Source organism: Hippocampus zosterae, chromosome 8 (assembly GCF_025434085.1).
Source record: "Hippocampus zosterae strain Florida chromosome 8, ASM2543408v3, whole genome shotgun sequence".
Lineage (NCBI taxonomy): Eukaryota > Metazoa > Chordata > Actinopteri > Syngnathiformes > Syngnathidae > Hippocampus > Hippocampus zosterae.
In genome coordinates, this window is record NC_067458.1 from 11895254 (window position 1) to 11912060 (window position 16807).

The following is a 16807-nucleotide window of genomic DNA, read 5'->3' on the forward strand; positions in this document are numbered from 1 at the left end:
ATGAACCATTTAGAGTCTTCAGTTGAACTAACCTGCACGGTTTTGGAACATGGGTTGAAGCCCACATGAGCACCAATAGCAAACTCCACACAGGGAGGCCAGAGAGTTGTGAGCCAATGCACCCGACTACAAGGTCACCGAAATGACTGATCACAGTAATGTATTAGATCAACATTTCTTTCATGATAATCCATTATATCATTTAGTCGCACTTTTAGAGAAACCTAATTGCAGTGAACCAACACTTGGCTTAAAACATTTCCCAAGGACCAAGGGCAGAAAGAAATGTTTTTATGCACATATTTTCAAAACAAAGCTCGGGGAGTTACAGTACATTCCCAGTGTTGAAAAAATATCCAAGCAAATTCTGATATCCTTCCATAATCCAAATATGAAAACATGGAGATAAGAAAAACTAAGACCTTGGCTCAGCTGCAGTTTTTCCATTCATCTGATTTATATATGTAAGCGTGCAAGCATACACACCGCAGTTTCAACTATATCAACACCAGATGACGTGCCATCTACTTTTAATGTTCAGGTATGACTTGATCTAAATATAACGTAAAACTATTGTAGCTGACAGTGAGATGGCTGCTTGAGGGAAAATATCGATCAGGAATGAATGTCATGAATAGTGAATGCAATTCCGCGTGCTTTATTGGGTGAGTTCCAAAAGGTGGGAGCACTGATGGCGAAGCGCCTGCCCCTCAGCATCCCGATTGGGTGGGCCAGGGGGATGAGCATCAGTGGAGCAGAAGACGGTGTGGGTCAGGGGAGGTGAGGTCAGGAGGAGGATTTTGAAATGTTTAACCAGTATTCACCGAAATGTCAGATTCCAAACGATATATTCTAGGTATAAATGTAATAATCCTTTGATGAATGTATAACAATAAGAAGACATGTTTCCACAAAGCTCACAATGTCATGGAATCATTGCATTAATATCTTATCTATTGAAATCAACATAGGTTTATTCAGCCACCCGATGTTGATTTGAATGAACACAATAGTGCCTGTATTATAAAACTAAGTTGTGCTGCAATTTATCCAACTTTGCAATGCTTTGGACAATCTAAAAAACAGGCCACTGTTTGGCTAAGTTGCCCCATCATGTATCTAATCAACTGCTGAGCAAGTGTGAAGAAAGTCAGTCAACACAAAGCTTACGTAGCTTCACATACTGACTGTATTTTTTTTGTCGTAGATCCGTTCTGGCTGGTAGTATTCAAGAAAAATAATTTTTGATGCAACCTCCGGAAAACGATCTGCAATTGCAATGCAGTACAAAAATGTGCGCATGCACATATCATCTGCGTTGATTATTTGTCTCTCCTTTGATCAAAACTGAAGTATGTCTTGATGCAAGTAAACTGTTCTCAATTGGAAACAGGTGACCTGCAAAGTGGCAAGGTGCTTTCAAAAGGAGTCCAACACTTCTCATTTTACTTAAGCGCGACGTCTCAAGAAGGAACACAGCATCAACGGGGTGCCCTATTTTGTTTGCACAACAAATGGCCCTATTCAGGGTGAGAGGTCAAAGCGATAATCGCATATATAAACACAACACTCTCTTAAGCAGCACTTTTGAAGTCCTGCTGCTTGACCTATCTGATTCTTGCAGGTAAAGGTTGGCTGTGCATACACAGGGACTATATCAACATGATTTGCAACATGATAGTTTGACATACCTACAGTAAACACTAAATGTTTGGGGGGGGGGGGTTATTTTAGTTTTTCATCAACCAAACTGCAGTGAATCAAATCAGAAGTTTGGGGTGATACATCATCTACCTCCATATTGTAATACCCGATAATTCGATTTTGAGTGCAAAGAGATAAATGATAAATAATATAGATGGCATGGTAAATCTATACGTCCATCCATTTTCGATGGCACTTGAGCAAGCACAACCCCTTGTGACTGGGCAAGAGGCAGCATGACCCTAGACCTGTTGCCAGCAAACCACAAAGAATCCTAAAAGATATCGTGTATTCATAAGAAACTGGCACAGAGACAAGGAATTGAAAATACATGTGCAGCAATCCCATTGGACACTTTGGCCAATGTTACCCAAGCTGTCGTCTGTAAATGTCTAAATGCTAATGGCCACCACTTTCAGCACCTTCTTGTAATTGGAGAGGCCAAAGGTAACTTATATTAATCGCATGATGTCTGAAAATTTTGGTATCAATACAATTATGATATTTATGCAGGTTATCCCTTTACTGGTGTCTGATGGACATTATATATATATATATATATATATATATATATATATATATATATATATATATATATATATATATATATATATATATTCATTCATTCATCTTCCGAGCCGCTTGATCCTCACTAGGGTCGCGGGGGGTGCTGGAGCCTATCCCAGCTGTCTTCGGGCTGTAGGCGGGGGACACCCTGAATCGGTTGCCAGCCAATCGCAGGGCACACAGAAACGAACAACCATTCGCACTTACACTCACACCTAGGGACAATTTAGAGTGTTCAATCAGCCTGCCACGCATGTTTTTGGAATGTGGGAGGAAACCGGAGAAAACCCACGCAGGACCAGGGAGAACATGCAAACTCCACACAGGGAGGCCGGAGCTGGAATCGAACCCGGTACCTCTGCACTGTGAAGCCGACGTGCCAACCACTGGACTACCGGGCCGCTATATATATATAATGTATATATATATATATATATATATATATATATATATATATACTGTACATACACAAACACACACACAGTCAGAGAATCCGCACAGTATAAAAAACAAAATGTTTTTTATTCCAACTTGTCTGTTCAACAGATAACAGCTGACACGCTACAATGCACTCTCACACATGTGCAAGCATGAAGACTTTGGTGCAGAGAATTAAACACATCCTCTCTAATTAATAACTCCTCTACCTTCTGACTGTGTGAGGCAAATACACCATGATCCCCTTGGCACTTGGCGCTCAGTAATCAGCACACAGGAAAGTCTGCCTTTGAAACATTAATTAGCAACAGTGATTTTTTTTTCTCTCCATCCGACTCTGACAGCAAATAGCCTCAAAACAAAGTAACTTTTGCAATGAAACCTGACAATAAATATACAATAATTATTGGTGTATATGCTCACGCATGAGCTAATTATTTGTATTTTAAATGTGTTGATTCAATGTGACAATATGGAATTGAGGCATGTGTTCAGGGGGAAATTAGTATATGATGTTGATTTGTAGTAATCAAAAGTACTGTTGCAAACAATAGAAAAAATAAAATTTGAAGAGGCATTCAAAGAACAAAAACATAAATTAGCGTGTAAGCCATTAAAGCCCAAATTACCCTAGAGTAGAACTGGTTGAAACCACTGGATGTTGACACTGCTCCACTAATTAAGTTATCCCTCAAATGAGTCAGTTCAACAACTTTTTGATTTTATTTCTATTAAGTACAACAACCGAATTCTCGAATCATAACACGAGAAAATGGGCGATGGGATGTTTTAAAATTATATCAGTCAAGCCATCCTTCCCTTGATTATTACTTATTTTTTGTCTATTATGATGACAAAACAAAAAAAAAGAATATGAAAGAAGATATAATGTTCAATTCACAAATGGCAGAAGATCTCTAAGCCACAGACTCAACTTCTTCTAGTTGTTAGTACAACCACCACCAAGTTCTCAAGCTGTGCAAGACATTTTTTAACTCATTTAGTACCAGCCATTTTCAGGCCCGTATAAAAAAAATAACAAATGACTTTCAGTCTTGGAAAAAAAGGAAACCTGAGTACATGGGATTGAATGTGTGAAGTCTGAAAAGACATATAAATATGTCTTTGGGAGTGAATGTGTTAAATGCAACAGGGTCTTATGATCAAAAGGAAACAAACAAACAAAAAAATGTTCCCAAAAAAAAAAAAACACTCAGGCAAATGAAAGCCGTTCCAACAAATTGGTCACAGCTACTTCCAGTGTCTTAAAGGAAGTTTCGACCACAATCGTTTCTCCATGAGAACCCTCAGGAATAAGGTCGATCAAAAGCAAGCATTCACAATTGGGGGTTTTCATTTAACCTAACATTCATATTATTGAAACGTGGGAGGAAGCTGGAGTCCGCAGAGAAAACCCACGCAAGCGTGGAGAGAACTTGCAAAGTCCACACAGGAGGGCCAAAGGCAAGATTCAAGCCCTGAGAGTCTTCCAAGCAGACATGTTTACCACTTGTTCACCGTGCTGCCTGTGGCCAACATAAAGAAAAAACAAATCGAACTGCACAGCAACTGTGCACCCTGAAATGTTGCATTTGCTGAATGTTATTTCGTAAAGTGGTTGCAGAAAATTAGATCATCTTGAACCAGCTACATTTTTTAAAGCGGATTAGAGGTCTAACGTGTATCTGGATCCAGATCATTTTATTTTGTGCAACCATTTGATGAAAAAAAATTCAACACAGGATTTATTTCAACTTATCTTTCAACGGGTAGAGCCAGCCAAGTTGACCACTATTAAATGTGAGTTCTGGGGAAGTCGTTCTCAAACCTTTTACAACAAGGACTACGTAAAAAATACTGAACACTCCAGTAGGACCTTTGCTAATGGACCTACTGGAGGGTTCCCAGGGTTAATGTGGGTCATAATGGTCCATTATGACCCACATTAAAAATCGGGTACAGTGACCTAAGTGTTCACGGAAATAATATTATTGCAAGTCACTGTCACATTATTAACAGTTTGAGCTTTAACACTGCCCTAGGCAGTGATTCTACCAGTAAATCAGCCCGAGTACTACCGGTACTAGTGGTACGAGAACCACACTTGGTGAATTGCTGCTTTCGTGTAAGATATATGATATTGTAAATCCGTCCACTGTCTTTCTCATGTCCGTCTCTTATAAACGTGACTTGTCAAATGTTGGCAAAAAGCCCCCAAAAATCCAAAAGAAAAAAAAAAATCCGGCATGACGGAACGTCTTGTGCGATACACTAACCTCACTTACACGGGGATTCAAATTTCAAAGCTTTAAGTTGTCAAATTTTGAATCGCACCGCTTCAGAGGCTTTCAACTTTGATTTCCTACTGTGCAGTGTCTAAACGCTTCCACACTAGGCTATTGTTGCCTATCGCTTGAAATACGTATGGGATTGGGCTATTTGTGTGTCAATTATCTGGTGACCAGCATGTCTTCAGACTGGAGTCAATGTGACCAAAATCATTTTTCACTCTCTTCAGAAGAATGGGTGAAGAAAGCATCACGGCTGCTCGACTGAACCAAAGCCCAAACTGCAAAGCCATAAAGGGATGGAAGAACGAGGAATTAGCAAGATTTTGTGTCTTCCAACTATCCCCTGCTCAAGCCAAATGATTGCTCTTTTTCTTTTTGTGTTCCTCTGTTTTGCTTTCTTTCCTTTTACTCTGGTGCTTATAATTTTTTTTTTCTCCCTCTCCCTCACAGAGCATGATTGCATCCATATGGTCTCCCGGGATAGATGGGGTCAACACCCTACTTACTCACGCCACAGTGAGGCACTGACACTTGTGAGAAAGCCCTTACACGGGCGCGCGCGGACACACACACACACACAGACATAATGCATTAGCACCGTGATTGCCTCCATGCGGCAGGCCCACAGTGTGCAACCTCAGAGGATGGGCAATAGGATTATCATGCCAATGGTTAAATAAATGCATCATGAACACATGCACTATGTTCCACTGCAGTAATCCGCCGCCTTCATTTACGGTTGGCCCCTGAGAAGATCTGGCATCAATTAAGTGACGCTCACAAGAACGGTTCTTGATGGGGCCCTATGGATCCTTCTGCCTTCAATCCAGTCTTTTGTTCAGCGAGGCCCGGCGAGGTCATAAATTTGAACCTGAAGACAGCGCGCAAATTGCAGTCACACTTGTGAGTGAAGGGAATCAAGGCCAGGAGACAGCAGAGGAATTAGACTGCCCTCCACCAGTGGTCCACATCCTTCCCCTTTTCCATCTCGCACGCAAGCCAACCTTGTCCACACACACACACACACACACACACACACACACAATCGTATGCACAAACACATGGTTGTGGCGGTTTGCCCCTGCGCGAGGAGCAAAAGATAAATGAGCCAACAACTGAACGGGCAGAGGCTCCCAATCGAACACTGATGTTTTTTAGCCACCCAGGAAACATCCCAACAGCCGCAGCAAACACAAACCAGTCGGGCACTTGACTGTTCGCATATCACAGTCTTCATTTTTATTCCTGTGATCCTCCCTCCCAGCTCACCCACAGTCTGTGCTGTCACAGCAAACACATGGACACACACACACACACACACACACACACACACAATATATATTATTGAAGGACATCGATAAAGTCTACTATAATGAACTCCTCCCCAGGACCTTGTAAGTGACCTCTGGGCATCTGATTTCCAGCCCCACATCTCTTATCACATCTGAGCTGTCACTCTGAAATTGTGACAATATAACAATAGACAATGCATCTCCACAGACCTCCGCTGACACCGCGTGTATGCTACCTCCCAGTCAGGTACTGTTTATAGATGGCACATAACTCAACTCACACTGATTGCCGCCGACACGCTGGTCACCTTAAAGAGGTCTTACCTTTTAGTCCCTGCTTATAGCTACAGGGAAGAGCACAGACCCCTCAGTCGTGCATAAAAAGGCGACGGACGGATGCACTCAGTGGCCGCATCTGCAGAGACATGATACCTACACATTAAAATGCAGCCATCCCTTTTCTTCTCGCTAAATAACATAATCAGAAGATTAGAAACAGCTCTCAAGCCAATGTAATACATTTAGACACATATGCAAAGAACGAACAGCATGAAATTGCAATGCTTACCGACCAAAGAAATAATTAGATGTTTTCAAGCACTGTATTATATGTGTCTGAAAATTCAAAGACTTGTGTCACAAAAGATATATTGTGTTGACAAGCACAAACTACAAATTTTTTTCTTGTCTTCCTTCAATGCGGAGCAGACGAGGGTAGTGAGAAGAGGGCGAAGTTATACCACGTCATCAGGGCCACTCCACCATGGCAGCATCTGAGAGTTCCCGGCTGAGATTAACGCGGTACTCACCCAAACCGACTGTGTAATTTTCTTCTCTTTCCCAGTCTTAGGGCGGTCATCAGGTTAACCATTTTGACGATGTGGATGGCATCAAGATGGCCGTGAAGACGGAGCTGCAGAGGAGCCAGGATGAATCTCTTCAGGAGTGCATGAAGGTGTGGCTGGTAAAGTGAGTTCCACTCAAGGTAGAAAAACTTTTATTTGCATATTGAATTTGAATTACAGGAGGTCCCCGGGTTTTAAACATCCGATTTACCAGGGGTGGGCACTCATGAAATTTTGCCTGTCCGTTGTCATTCTCCACCAGTTCGTCATGGTCAGTCCATCTTTATTTCAAGCAGACCGAGTATGTCGTAGTCATTCTGTCACTCTGGCCTCGTTATTATAACCGCGCTTTCATCGTCGCTAAATTGCAGTTCATCGCCGATATTTTAGGACCTTCAGCCAGTCCGTCACCATCAGTACTTTCACTATGGTTCTGTCATCACTAAATTACAGCTCTTTTTTGTATGCTTTATGAAACTGATTATTTCAATTTGTCACCACTATTTTTGGACTCTCTGATCTTTTTCTTCTTCAGCGGCGTCACGTTGGCAACAGCCAATCGGTGTGTGAATCTACTTACAATGTCACAAGCACACATCAGAGGTTGATATTTTTTCGGGAGTCCTGCAAGTCACAGGAATCACGTACGGTACGTTACAGGATAAAAAGTTCACTATTTAGCTGGCACTATACTCCAGTTTTTTTGCTTGTTTGTTTTTTAACAACCTCAAATGGCAGTTATAAATTGAAATTCCGATTTATGAACAATTCATCTTAAAAACAGCCTCTCAGAACCCGTTGTGCTTGTACCTTGGGGACTTCCTGTACAGTGGTACCGACTTGTGAGTTTTTTTGTTGTTGTTTTTTTTTCACGTGGTCATTTGGTTGATTTTTGCTTTAACATTACACATGATTTAGAGTTTTGATTAAGCTAACATGCATTTTTTTCAAATGATAGTGATGTGGGAGGAAGTTGGAATACCTGCAGAAAACCAATACAGGCTCAAGGAAAACATAGACAACTCCACACAGGAAGGTCTGAGTCAACACCGATCATTTTGACTGTGAGACAGACATTCTAACCACTAGCAACCCGTGCTCCAACATTATATATCACAGATGATATACCATACCTGTCAACTCATACGGTTTAGCCATAGTTCATACGGATTTTGTGGTGAATCTTACGTATATGGCCGTATCGCACAAATCATACGGACTCTGAAAATTTCACCAACTCCAAATGATTTGGAGTTGGTGAAAAAAGTAACGCAGGAATACAACTCTGAACACAGTAATGCCACGAAGTAGAATGATGATTAGACATTAACCAGACACTGTATTATGGAGCTCTACAATAAATATCGTGAAAATTTCGTGGGTTTTTTTCTGACGTTATTTTGACATATAAAATGCTTTGGTATGTTGTAAGGATTTTTTGCTCTTTATAAGTATTTTTTTTTTTGGTAGGTTATACAGGTTGGCGCTCCGAAAAGTTGACAGGTATGGATATACTGACCTGCTGTGCCTCATTGTTCTCCCTACTTGCAGTGATCTTTGGGACAACATATGTGAGGCTTTAAACTGGCACCACTGATTAATGAAGACTCTGTTGCACTTTCCTCAAGCAGGGAAAACATTTAATCTGGACCAGGAGTGGTTTGCACAAGGGGCCGGAAGGTTAAACTTCTTTTAACCAGCAGTAATTCCGTATCCGGCTACAAAGTACTTCAACTCTCCAAGTATGGTCACAAGATCATAGTGGGGTGGGGGGGCAGATTAGCACGCCATCCCTTTTGACCAATTATGCGGGACGTATGAGTGAAAGGCCTTGAACTTTCAAAAACCAAAGACTTAGCTGAAAACTTTGATTAGTCAACGATGACCACAACAAAGACAACCGCAGGGGCTGCTGCCGTCATCTTTCACATACCATGTGAATCTGATGACACTCAGATCACAGGGGACTCCGGATTTTAACATCAACTACACAATTAGGTGTGACTACTGGGATAAGACTCGGAAGCCTTAAAAAAAAGATTACAAAGGAAAAAAAGCAATGTGCTTATCTTTTATCATTGACTGCCATACAGTATGTTAATGAAACCCAATTTGGATTCTTATTGGCATCATTTCTCATACTTTTAATTGTTAACCGCCGCTTGCCAGGACAGTATGAACTACAGTACACATTTTCAAACATGTGTCATGTTTATAATATTTCACAGTAAAATGTATACCTTAATCAAACCTCAAAGGTTGTCTGAACTCTTTATCATATTGGTCCTTCTGGTGTACTTTTTGGTTTCAAAGTTATTATATTGACAGCACTGATAGCTTTAAAAATTCATCAGTTTTGAGGAAGAGTGATGGAAAGCCAATGAAAAGAAAAGTTTTGGGGTGGGAAATAAAACGGGGCAAGATTGGCATTTTATTGCATCTTTATCTCCGTGTAGTGGATCAAACACGCTGCTTCCTGGTGCCTGATTGTTGTTTTATCACGTGTGACATGCTAGTGGACAAAGTGAACATCTGAGGGAACATTTGCTGTTTCATCCAACAAATCAAATTATCTTTAACTCCCTCACATACCGTCAGTCAGACCTTGTGTTTTAAATACAGATGTGGAAAAAAGTGAAGTTTGGCTGCCTCCATAAGAGGGATATACATTTTTTGAGGTTTGGCCAAAACATAAAACTGGAAGTAATGTCACTTTAAAAGCTACATGATAAATGGTAAAACAGTAATATTCCCATATGCGAATCCTATACCATTACATTTTGCAGTACGATGAAAGCATAGGCAAAAGTGCAGTTCTGTTTAATGTTTCATCACTGACTCGTGTTCTATTAGCAATGACTTCAACAACCGCTGCGTGACGACATATGCGAGGGGTAGATTAGATCGCAATTTCATTTTTTTTCCCCTTTACATCAACAGTATCAAATGATGGGAAGAGGATGGGTCAAATCTAACAAAACCCAGAGGCAAATTCTAAAAGAGTGAAAGTGATATACTGTAGGTAAGACGTCATATAAAAAGGATGAAATAATCTATTATGTGTTATGAATGTACAATGTGGCTTTGTTTATATTAGGCGTTTGACTTACAACACCGCCTTCTCAAATTACATACATCCAGCCACCCGCCCAGGTGCTGAACCACTTGTCCCATACAGGGATGTGGGTGGGGCTGACATTGGCAAAAGGCGGGGTCGCTCCTCATAGATCACCAGTCAATCACAGGCCTCAGGCTTTAAGAGTAATGGGCTTTCCTTGCCCAATATATACGTGTGGTACTTTCACTCTGAAGTGACGTACACACACATTCATGCCAGCTGAGCAGCGGGGAATCTGATAGAAACCAAACCATGCTGCTGATGTTCTCAAGGGGAATGAGGAACGTGACACACCAATGCGACTCTGGTTACACGGTAACCTAATCCACAAAAAGTGTAGAGACAGACTGACTCCCATAGATTGCGAGAGACACTGTGCGAGAACGACACACCATCATGCACGTCCGCATCAACTACTTTATCTCCAAATAAGTGTCAATATTTGCGTCAAACAGCAGCTGCTACCAGATGGACACGATCGTTCTTGACCACCCTGCCAATGTCACATAATATCAGCTAAAAAGAAGTTCAAGGAAAGGCCTTTAAATATGCATCAATCTATCATCATTATTGACATGTGAAGGCCAAAGAGGTCATTTAAATACTTCCACTGATCAAAACTAATTAAATCAAGAGTCGACATGTTGCAGTGAAATTAGTAGCATGTAATAAATACACCACAATTACACATTCAATCTACTGAGTACTAGTATGTGATAGGAACACGAAGCTTCAAATTTGCTTTATGAAACAGTTGTATTTTTTTGTCTCCTCTAAATGGCACCCTGGGTTCAACATTGGGCTGAAAGCAGACTGACTTGCCAATTCTTAAAACCTTTTATGTAAACCAACAGTGCCATCCAGAGGAGTCACAAAATACAACAACTGGTTCGTGAATCATTTTGAAGCTTCATTTTCCATGAGTACTGTTGGTCTTTGGTTCACGACAGAGGTAAAATTTCGAATTTGTTTAATTTGTCTCTCAGAATGTGCCATAGTCAGTCACTTAATAAACTGTGGAATTTACAACTTGCATTCTAAAATATTTGGGTGTGATTGCAAAATATTTCTTTGAAGTACATTATGATGATATAATTGGAATACACAAGTCGTTTTTGTTACCGTATTTTCCACACTAAAAGGCGCACTGGATAATGAGGCGTACCTTCAATGAACGGCCTATTTTGTAATTGTTTTCATATATTGGATGCCCTGCATTATAAGACGCAATCTACAAGGCATCCACTAGAAGGAGCTATGCTCAGGAAATACCGACAGAACATTACACTATGCTACACCCTGATTTGTATAGCGACGATCAGATTTCAGAAAAACCTTCTTAATAAAGGAGCGACACAGTTCACTTAACCAACAGCAAGTTATAACATTGACTCGTTAACGTTGAATTCTCTTGCCGCTGCTCTTTTTCCGTGTTCAACTAACCGATCGCCTTGAGTTTGAACTCTGCGTTGTCAGCCTGTCTCTAGCAAGGAGCCATTTTGGAGTTGACATATTACCGTAATGACTAAACACAAGGTGCATCGGATTTTAAGGCGCGCTGTGAGCTTTTAAGAAAATGGAAGGCTTTTAGGTGCGGCTTTTCGTGCTGGAAATACAGTAATACCTCAGTACAAGCCGAAGGAAAAGAAAAAGAAGAGTTGACAGTGAAAGAAAAAAAATGTTTATCTTTGAGTTCAAGTTTCAAGAGGCACTCATCATCAGGGGAACGGTTTGCTAAAACAAGCAGGGAGATGAACTCAAGCTTTAAGGCACATCTACTTTAAATGAGGTAAAGCTGAGAACGTGAGCAAGAAAGATGAAGACAGATGCTACAAATGAAGCAGATGAAATCTCTTTTAAACATTAATCATATTCATCTCGTCCGAAAGTGAGAAAAGGCATCTTCCTAATGTTTTCCTTTGATTGTGTCTTTGCTTGTTTTATTTCACTGTCTTTGAAAAAAGGTGGATGAGACGGTAGGAGGAGGAACACGGGAGAGCGAATGGGGCCAACCCTGTGTAATGATGATTGCCTGAGCCTAAGGAGAACAAATAACACCATAAAATGGAGCTCTCTGCCTCTGAACCCAAGCCTTTGTTATATTTCTGATTGAGTGACCCCATTTAACCTTCACATAATGTTTGATAAGGTGAGAAGAGGTTAAATAATATGCGCCGGCAAGTGAAACACTCGGTTTAGGAATAAAATGTCTACATTCTCACTCTTAATAAATGCAGGTCTCTTTCACTCACTGAAGGCAGCAACATATATTTTCCATATATACCAGACAGAAGCGGTGGAGCATGTGCCCCTTACACCAATGGGAAATAAAAATCGGGACAATGAGGATTATGGTGTCAGTGCCCTTTTTGCAGCTATAACTTTAGACAGGGTTCAAATCGGGACTTTCGAGTCATGCATCCCTTCAGGAACTTTGCTTCTTTCACTAGGGGACATGATTAAATGCTGGAGCACAATAGGCTGATTATGAATAAGAAGTGAAACATCTGACTGCATAACAAATTAAGAGGTCTGCTTTATGCCTTTTTTTTATCCTTTGTCGGCATCTTTGTGAGAAGAACTACAAAAGCCATAATCCACATCAGGCCGAAGAAATGTGTGAGTTGTTACCGTAGTATCACAAACATTTAAATAACACCACAGCCCAACAAAACAAAACTAATCCCAGACACGCCATATCCAACTCCGCACCAGACGCCTCAGTTCTCTTGAGATGATGCTGCACTGCTGTTTCTCCTCGCCTCTGAACGGGCTTCATCGATATGACATGCTTGTCACGGGTGCCAACACCATGAAGGAAGCTGAGCAAATGCAGAACCAATGAGTCTCGAGGCAACCTTCAGGGAGCTAACTTGGGGTCTGGGACATGTTTGAACTCCCTGGCCTCGGCTTTCGGACCCAGAAAATGTTAACTCGCAGAGGTTTACAGTTAATCCCTGGGGGCATTCGTAAACCCGAGAGGTGAAAGAACGCAAACTGAATAACAATCTTAGAACGGTAGATGGGAACTGAACATTTAGCTAGATGCCTTATTTTTTACGAAATCTGTATCTTGGTAAAAAAAAAAAATACACCTCAAAACGGTTTCGAAATGTACGAAGCATCTATGATTTGAATATTATTATAATCAAGCCTGCATTCACCTACACTGAGCGCATGGCTTCAGCTTTTGCAAAAAATGCCAGAAGCAGACAAGTTTTGGCAAAGACATAATTTTTATCCCTTCTCCAACTTTCCATCCACTTCAAGAGTCGAATAGTTCATGTGCCCGATGTCTTCACTGAAAGTACTTTCCGGCAACAAATCAAAATGCAAATTGCGTAGGCAAAAATAAGACGTTTAAATTGTTGTTGTCGGTCGCTAGGAGATAGTTGCCCTCTGAGTTTAGTGGCCGTTACTCTAATGCTCCTAATTTGTGTGGGAGAGCAACATCCGTGTAATTACAATAATCTTGTGTATCCCAAGGTTGGATGGAGATGTTGCGTCATGCCATTGGTCATGGAGAAAAGCAGCATGGAGGGAAATTATGAAGATGCTGACAGAAAGCACATGTTAAATGTTAGCTTTGTTTTTTTTTTTTGGTGAGTGAATGTTGGCAATTCATTTCGGATAAAGTTTGTGATTGCAATCAGATCGGCATTGTTGCAACCGCGTGTGCATCATTAAACTTTTATGCGACCACACAAGTTACCAAGAAGTTACACCGTGGCACAAACGGCACAATGCAAGACCTCATCGAGCATCTGGCAAATGGCCGCAAGCATCTTACAGACTGACAATAGAACAGAACACAGCTTCAAATCAGGTACAAAATAATCACTCTGGTATTAGGAGGGCCACCATGTAAGAGAACCGTAATGGCATTTTTAAGTAGATATACGTTGGAACATACTGTAAATTGAAAACAATCTGTTCAGGGCCACTGGTCTCCCTTTAATTTTGGGGGATTTATAATATCTTGTTTCTCATGGATAATAATCAAAACCAAAATAATCCAGGGCCCATCAAACTCATCTTTAACTATACAGCCATTGCAATATTCCTAACTGTGATGCAAGTAATGAGGAGTAATATCACGCATGCTTCCACTCCCCTGGTGTTGTAACGCGTCTTTGGCATGTCTTTATCAATATACCTCAAGGGTCAAGATTTTTATTTATTGATTTTTATTTTTATTTTTTTTTTATAAATTCAACATAGTTTTTGTCAAGGTGTAATCTGATATGTCTCAGTCCTCATCCACACCCATATGTTGTGCCATTGGCAAGGTTTGATTTGTGGACCAAATCATTCCATTGCGTTCTGCCCGACGAATGGCCATATCCTCTCCTGCTCCACCCATCGAGTTTTCTGATGCCAGATATGAGCTTCTACTTGCACAAACAGGGGTCAAAGCTTGGAAAACAAGCCAACACTGAAGACAATGAAAGCATTGTTGATGAGCTAATATGTGAACCCCAAAATCTCATTGCAGCTCTGCTTACCATTGGCTAATTTAATCCTATCCCCTAAAACACACACTCTCAATGCAAGCAATCAAACTGATTTTGTGGCATTATCATTTTAGGAGGTAACATGTAGTCAAAAGACACCAAAATACACTTTTCAATTAACGTAGTGCTGTGCTGCATGACATAGTTAAACAAAAAATATGCTGTGTGGAATTTGCATTCTCTCCCAGTACTTGCATGTTTTGTTTTGTTTGTCCAAGTACTCTAGTGTCCTCTCACATCCAAAAACACACCCATATTAACTTAGTTAAGCACCTCTAATGCGGCCTTATGCGGACAAGTGGTATCGAAAATGGATGGATAATTTATCATCCCAGTGAAAAGTCAGGGCTCGGCCAATTGCATAATGTCAACACACAGTAAGCATTTTGTATTTGAGGGTGTCATGGTTAACCAAACATATACAACGGTGAGACAATTGATAAGTATTGATGTCATAGCACGTTGGTGAGTGACCCAAACATACTGCCTAGGTCAACCGGCTAGTTACTCTCCTTATATAAGGAAGCAATCAAGAGACATGTATCACTCGTTTACTGAGGAGGGGGAAAAAAATCTTCCTGGCTGACAATGGCACTCAAGAGCCAAATGCAATTAATTGATAAACGCCAGGACGTGATGTGCTGTCAGATAATATGAAAGTGCTGCAAAAGAGCGCACTGGGGCGTGAATCAAAGTCAGAAATATGAATGAAGAGAACGTTGGTGAAATACCATTAACCTAAAAAAGCCCTCAACTGATATAGGAGGGCAACATCAAGACTTTTAGCCCTTGAGCTTATGGCAGAGTCTGCAAGTCTTCCATGACGATTTAAAAAAGCAATTATGATCACTTCTGACAGTGACGCTTGACATTCCAACAGCAAGATGTTGAATTTGAAAACTATCATTAGGGGTGCGGTACATGTGTTTTGACTGCATGATTACTGTATATACATGTCATGATTTATCATCATGATGACATTTTTCGGAGACTTTATCATACTTTTCTTGGGTTGCTCGTATTGTAAATAATGTGTACATGCCAGCATGACACTATGTTTTTCCATATTGTTCAGATGCATTCATTGTACGGGGCGCCATCAATGATCTGGGAAAGCGCAAGATCTCTCTATATAAGGCAATGGGAGCATAGAGTTTAGATGAAACCGTTTCCAACAAGGCCCCCCCCCCCCACCCCCCTGCCCCCAAGACACAATAAAACACACACAAAGGGATACACACATCCTATGCCTCCATCTTGCTGTACAGATTCCCCTGGTTTTGATTAATCTCTGCCGTCAAGGGGGGAAGTTCCTGTGTTTGGGTCCCGACAGGCAGGTTGCCCAATCCACATCTGGAAGCGTTAGCCCTGTCGGCCATTTCTAGACAAACACACACACTCATAGGCACACATGCATGCTGGCATACCCTTCTCCACACAAGCACACACACACACACACTCACACACACGTGTCGGTGAGCCTGATTAGATCTTTGCCATTTTTGCGACAGCTTTGTTCTTAATTCTCGAACCGACTTTTCCAGGTTGTAATTTTACTATGCTAATTTGACTCGGCTAGCTTTTGCAATACCCTTTTTGACTTCTTATACCAGTGCGCATCTCCTATTTTGAAATTCTTGTGATAGTAAATCAGTCGACAATGAACTTGTTTCAACTGGCATTTGCTTGAGAAAGAAGCTTTGTGAGGTTATCACCAAAAACTAAATTCTACAGATTAATGTCCGGTTGAACAGAGGAAAGAATGGAGGCCCCAGGTAATATATCATGACCATATCCTTTGTTTTCTCAGAATGATTTTGCAGGAAATATCCCAAAATACAAGCACTGAATTATGCTCAAACTGGACAATTTCCCAAGAAAATGAGCATCACAGGAAAATGATGTTCCTTGCCAACATTTACAAATTTAGGGTCTATATGTCAGCGCTTATTATCAAAGCATCATTTTAAAAATGCCTTTACGTGTAACCCAAAGTAGCAGTTGTGATAGTAGTGTCGTTATCGTATTTGACTTTTCT

The 16807-nt window shown here is 40.8% G+C and overlaps 2 protein-coding genes and 1 long non-coding RNA gene across 6 annotated transcripts in view; 2 read left to right on the forward strand and 1 right to left on the reverse strand.

The window, feature by feature from the left end:
• Positions 1 to 8645, reverse strand: part of LOC127606375 (uncharacterized) — a 34263-nt gene extending 25618 nt beyond the window's left edge. The window contains exon 1 of one of the 2 annotated variants that reach the window (XR_007963774.1): positions 8376 to 8645. This is a non-coding gene — a long non-coding RNA (uncharacterized LOC127606375). Of the gene's footprint in view, positions 1 to 8371 lie in introns of both variants that reach the window. The other variant, XR_007963773.1, reaches the window with a different exon arrangement.
• LOC127606362 (profilin-2-like) overlaps positions 1 to 16807 on the forward strand; it is a 437001-nt gene that overhangs the window by 231081 nt on the left and 189113 nt on the right. The window lies entirely within an intron of this gene.
• LOC127606306 (arf-GAP with coiled-coil, ANK repeat and PH domain-containing protein 2-like) overlaps positions 1 to 16807 on the forward strand; it is a 395843-nt gene that overhangs the window by 106047 nt on the left and 272989 nt on the right. The gene's annotated exons all lie outside the window — the stretch shown is intronic.